At 35.1% G+C, this 6,042-nt stretch overlaps 1 long non-coding RNA gene across 2 annotated transcripts; it reads left to right on the forward strand.

Moving 5' to 3' along the window:
- Positions 1–2,171: 2,171 nt before the first annotated feature.
- LOC144554629 (uncharacterized) lies at positions 2,172–3,713 on the forward strand. Of its 2 annotated transcripts, none has more exons than XR_013511672.1 (3): positions 2,172–2,460; positions 2,812–2,875; positions 3,452–3,713. It is a non-coding gene; the product is annotated as an uncharacterized LOC144554629 (long non-coding RNA). The 2 variants fall into 2 exon arrangements; XR_013511671.1 differs by having other exon boundaries at positions 3,458–3,713.
- Positions 3,714–6,042: the final 2,329 nt, after the last annotated feature.

A 6,042-nucleotide genomic window follows, 5' to 3' on the forward strand; every position in this document is an offset into this window, starting at 1 on the left:
TTTAAAAAACAGTCGGTGTTAATATCAACACTGACAGTTTTTAAAGCGTCAGTGTTGACAACCAACACTGACGCTTTTAAAACAGTCGGTGTTACTAAATTTACTGACTGTTTATTTTGTAGCCGTCAGTGTAGGTTGATTTACTGATTATTTCGTTTAGCCGTCAGTGATTTACTGACCTGTTTTTCATGGGTCTGGTGTGAAGAGCACATACATACTTAACATGAACATGGATTTTCTGTAGCAGAATTGCAGGTGCCTCATCGAATGGAGCATGAGTGTATCACTGACATGTGGGGACCCGACCCAAACTAATAGTTCTCAATAGAGATTCTACCAAAAGGAATAAAAAATATTTGAAAGCAGTTTTTGAGTTACGACTCTGAATTTGTACTCGTTTGGTGGTCCACACCGAATTCAAAGGATTGAAACACTTTGTTTTTCTGTTTCGTCCTTTATTTTATTTTTCTTTGAAAGTATAAATTCTTGTTTTGATAATATTGATTAGCTTTAAAAATATTTTTTAATTTTTAAATGAGACATTTAAAATATGATGTATACTTTATACATTCACATATATATGTGTGTGTGTGTGAAGAAAAATGGTGAAATTGATGTAAGTTATACTGTCTTGCATCAAAGTTTGATCAAAATTTATTTTTATTTACCCATCCATCTAGTTGACCGAAAATTGAAGCATCGTATGGCCATAAATATTTCTCGTTAGATCGAAGCTCATACATAATTAAACTTTCGAATTTTTTGGTTGGTTACGTTCAATGTTCTCCCTTGATCATTTTAAAATATTTATGCACTGTGTATATTTTGTAAGATATTTAATAATTAAGTTTGATTGTTTAAATTTAATTTATAGATGCAATAAATATTTTATTGTTGTAATTCATAAAATATAAAAATAGGATTGGAATTATATTTGTGACTGAAATATCAATTTACAATTATAGTTGCTGAAATATATACCAACTATTTATATCTTAATTAATAATGTATCACCCAACAAACATGCATCTCAACACAAAGCAACATAAACTCTTGTTTCGTGAGTTAATGAAGACGCACGAGAATATGTTGTCCTTGGTTTGATTTTTTTTTAGAGTTTGGAGTTTGGAGAAAAAAAATATCCATGGTTTGATTTGTTTTAGGGCTTAATACCCAACAACAAATATTCATGCATAAAAAATAATGCAAACTAAGATCAAGAATTTCTATTCCCTGTAAATTTGTTAACTCTCTACCAAAAAAAATCACCGACGGTTTTAAAAAAAACAGTCAGTGTTGGTATTCAACACTGACGGTTTTGAAAAAACCGTCGGTGTTGAGCACCAACAGTGACTGTTTTTCAAACAGTCAGTGTTGAGAACAACACTGACGCTTGAAAAACAGTCACTGTTGGTGCTCAACACCGACGGTTTTTTCAAAACCGTCAGTGTTGAATACCAACACTGACTGTTTTTTTTAAAACCGTCGGTGATTTTTCTTTTATATGCCGCTGAAATCTTTGTTCCCGGGTTATATATTTTGATTTTAGCGAACTTCATTTCCCTCTGCGATAAACCCTCCCCGTCTCTCTCGCTCTCTTACAAAACCTTCTAGCCGCCAGACCTCACCCTTTTCGCCCAGCACTAAACCCTCTCCGCACCATCCCTACCCATCTCTCTCTCGCTCTCTCGCATCAGATCGGCACCATCCCTCTCTCGATCTCTCACCAGCACAGACGCATCAGATCGGCACCGGTTTCTCTGCCTCCGCCTCTGACGCTGCCACTGCCGCCGGTTTCTCTGCCTCCGACTCCTTCCTGCCACTGCCACTGGTCTCTGATGTAAGTGGTTCGATAATCCCTTCTTAATTTGGGAGCTCTTTGTTGTTTTAGGACTTCTTAAAAGTATCGGACTTGAGTCATGCTGGTACTGGTACCCCCTTTTCTGATTTGCTTCTGGTATGAATTAATTATGTCAAAATATGAGTATTTGTTTGTGAATTTTTGTTATAATACAATGTCAGAGGTTCAAAACTGAAAAATTGACGGGAAGGTTCGGACACTAGAAATTCTTCACGGCCTTGGCGCTGCGCTGTAATTCTTCTTGTTGAATCAAATTAAGATGGTCTTCCGAAATCTGGCTTGGTTAATTGCGTGGTAAAATGCATGATTATGAAATTGCTTGGTTAATTGTAAATAGGTAATCCCACATATTAAATAAAATTGACACCCAATGATAAATTGGTGAACAATCTTGATTTCAAGCTTTACAAAACCTGTAAAGAAGAACAACACCAATTTTTATTATCACTAGACTATCTCGATCTTATTTGATATTTCACATTCTATAACTCAGATTGGTATAACATCAATATTCCCACAAGATGCGAGAGTGGGAACTTGTATCTCTGAAGAAGCATCTTCCATTTGGCAAGAAGTTTGATTGGGTGTCAAATGTACAGGTTATACAATTTTACTTTTATTCTTTCAGCTATTATTTATTAATTAAGTCGTGATACCCATTGTCTGCTCCATGAGATTTGTGCTTATGTTTTGCTACTGTCATTGTTGTATCCAATCTTGGTAGAATTACTAAGATAAATGGCATCATGACACAAGTATATTAGAAAGAAAGAAAAGAAGACGAAACAAGTAACATCTGCATGTAACTTTGGCATAATGGAAACCAGAGCCTAACTGCATTCATAACATTGAAGTTTAATTAGGCCAGTGTGGGTTTAAATGCAAAACTGTCATGATTGTTATTGCTCTATATAAATAATTCGTTAAGGATGGAATAGTTAAAATTGCAGATTTGGGGCTAGCAAGGGAACTTTACTCGGAGCCTCCTTATACTGAATATGTCTCTACGAGATGGTAAGTTCATTATTTTTGTTCACTAAATGCTTTAAAGTTTGACCCTTGAAATTCTACTGGTACCTCAAAGACCCCAAATGACCTTCTGTGACAGATCAGCCAGTGCAGGCTGATCAGAAGTCCAAACCAAAAATCCACATGAACAGTCAGATAGAGGACTCAAAAACACACACTTTAGACCCAAATTTTACATTCATAGCATTTTTCTATGATTTACTAGCTATTTTTAAAGTTGGCTTTCTGAATCTCCAAAAAATGCTGTTTTCTGCATCTTTTACCAATCTGCCCCTGCATTCAAGCATCTGTTAAAAATAGTTAGAAAATTACAAAAATCCTGAAACTTGGCAAGCATGTAGTTTAGACTTTCCTTTACATTTCTATAAAAAGAACAAAAAATTTGGCGTTGTAGATTGTCCAGAATGCATTAATTTGAGAATAATTTGCAGAGTGAGTTTGCATGGAGTGAATACACTTCTACGGTATATTGTCATACTACCCTCTTGTCAAGTTGTCATACACTTTATCATTGTGACATTAAATTTAATGGCACAGATTCTAATTTTCACTAATTGCTAGCTGTAGGTTGTACTAGGTGAAGTAGCAATGTGAGGTTGATTACGTTGAATAGGCCTCGTCAATTGAATGTCATATCTTTTCGGGTGGTACTATCTTTTATATTAGTTATAGGTTGCAAGAAAGAGAAGCATTTTTTATTTAAGTCAAGTAAATAGATTTTAGATGCCAATTAACTTGGATAATTTGGTGTCTTTTGTGTGTTTTGTGGATATATGGCATGTAATTTGGATAGTTTTGAATGGCAATTAACTTGTTTGGTGTCTTTTGTTTGTGATTGTGGCATATTAATTTTTTAACGTCAATAAATGTTGAATGGTAATATATGGCTAGCAAAAATATGGAGGCTAGCCTAGAATCAAACAGAACCATGTCCAACACTGACTGTTTTTAAAGCGTCGGTGTTGGTACTCAACACTGACGGTTTTTAAAAGCGTCGGTGTTGGTACTCAACATTGACGGTTTTTAAAAGCGTCGGTGTTGGTACTCAACACTGACGGTTTTTAAAAGCGTCAGTGTTGGTACTCAACAGTGACGGTTTTTAAAAGCGTCAGTGTTGAACCCAACAGTGACGCTTTAAAAACCGTCAGTGTTGAACCCAACAGTGACTGTTTTTAGAGCGTCAGTAAAAGGTAACATTCACTGGCGCCGGCTTTACTGATGCCGCTATAACAGTCGGTGTAGGGGTATTTCAACCGTCGGTGAAGGGGTTTTTTGTACTAGTGTTACCTATGCTGAAAACCTTCAAGTTACAGTGCCATAACATTTGAATGGCTGACAGGTGGCCTCACACATTAATAACTAGATAAAATGAGAAACCATCATATTTCGAAGAGTGGGATACAAATTAACCAGTTTAACATCCAGGCTGATTCATGTCACACATCAAACCAGTATAAGAATGAAAACAAATTGTTACTATTTGACCTAAAGATGATGCGTGATCCAACCAGTTGACACCCTTAATTCTAGCGTATGTCTACAGTAAGGATATTACCGCAAATATTGAATGCGCAAGTAATATCAATAGGAATTTACTGCAAGTAATATCCATCTCTGAGTCTATGCCGACAGATCAACTAGAGGGTAAGGCTTGCTTTTCAAATACTCTGACATATGAGGAATGATTTTAATCACTTGTTGAAAAATGGAATAAAGATGAGATAAACTATTTTAGTAAACTCAGTTCATAAATTCTTTAATTGAGGGCATATACAAAAAGTTCATAAACTCAGTCCAGTAATGAATAAGAATTGCAGTAAATAATAAATTATAAAAAACAAAAAGTGAATCAAAGAAGATTACACCTCGGCCCTGGAACCCTAGCTCTGAACACTAGCACGGCACTCGAACCCTAGCTGAGTCGCAACTTCTAATCAACGGAGCTACACCTCGGCACTGGAGCCCTAGCTCCGAAGCCTATCCAACGTTGTATTCAGATTGGAACCCTAGCTCCGAAGTTTATCTTTTACTCTCTCTCTCTCTCTTTTTTCTTTCTTTTTTAATATGTTCACACTTTTCAATTTTTTTTTTTTGCATACCTCCCCTTAGTCCTAGGCAGGTAAATGTAAGTTCAGTTTGGGGAGACATACATGTCGACATCCATCCATTTGCCTTCCTCGGTTATCGCAACAGCAATTTATATTCTCTTCATTAAAGCACCGTTTGAATTTAGATCCTATCTGTTTATTACATATTATCATAAATTATAAAGAGAACTAGTGCATTACAGACGGACACTAATTAAAATGAAATTTGTTCGGACGGTCAAAAAATAAACTCAAATAATGCGTTAATGAGGAGGATGCAAAGTTGCAAACTCTCGCGACAATATACACTACACATTCCAAGCATCCTTTGTTTTCGTTTCATTTTCATTTCAAGCATCTTCCGCCTTTTTTTTCTTTTTCTTTTTGAAAAGTGGGTCTCAGCAGTTTTATTAGAAACTAATTGAATCTTTTACAAAATTCGGTACTTAAGAAAGTACCAGCAATTAAGTAATGAAATCAGAGGACCTTATCTCTGGTATTACAAATGATCAACTAGACTAGTACATACAAAAAACAGTCACAGAATCATAGAGTATATAGTAAGGGGTAAGGTAGGTAATTAGTAAATCACAAAATCTAGCAAATATATTACATCACGGAATTATAGCAAATTACATCACAGAATTACTGGCCACAAGCATGTTCCGTCTTATTATGTCTGTTTTTCAAATCCTTTTTATCTGTAGCATTTTTAAAAGAAGAAAGAAAAAAACTTTAGTGATCTAATGCTCTTATTAAACTATCATAACACTATCGGTGCCAAGACATTCAGTACTAAAGAAAAAAGAGAAAGGTGAAATCGTATCATATTCTAACTTGAAGTCAGTGGAATGAAATCATCAATAGTTTACAATCTGTCTTCTTCAAAAACTTTTATGATAGCCATCCAATATACTAAAGAACAATTTACTGGTTAGAAATATACTTTAGTTCATTTCCTTCCACTTCGTAGGATGCACATGCTCTTTTGTTTATGGTCAAATGGAAGCATCTTCATATTATTAATTAGATCTTCTATAATAATGTCATGTATCCTGTGTTTAA

This window comes from Carex rostrata, chromosome 5 (assembly GCF_964058835.1).
Source record: "Carex rostrata chromosome 5, lpCarRost1.2, whole genome shotgun sequence".
NCBI classification, from domain to species: Eukaryota; Viridiplantae; Streptophyta; class Magnoliopsida; order Poales; family Cyperaceae; genus Carex; species Carex rostrata.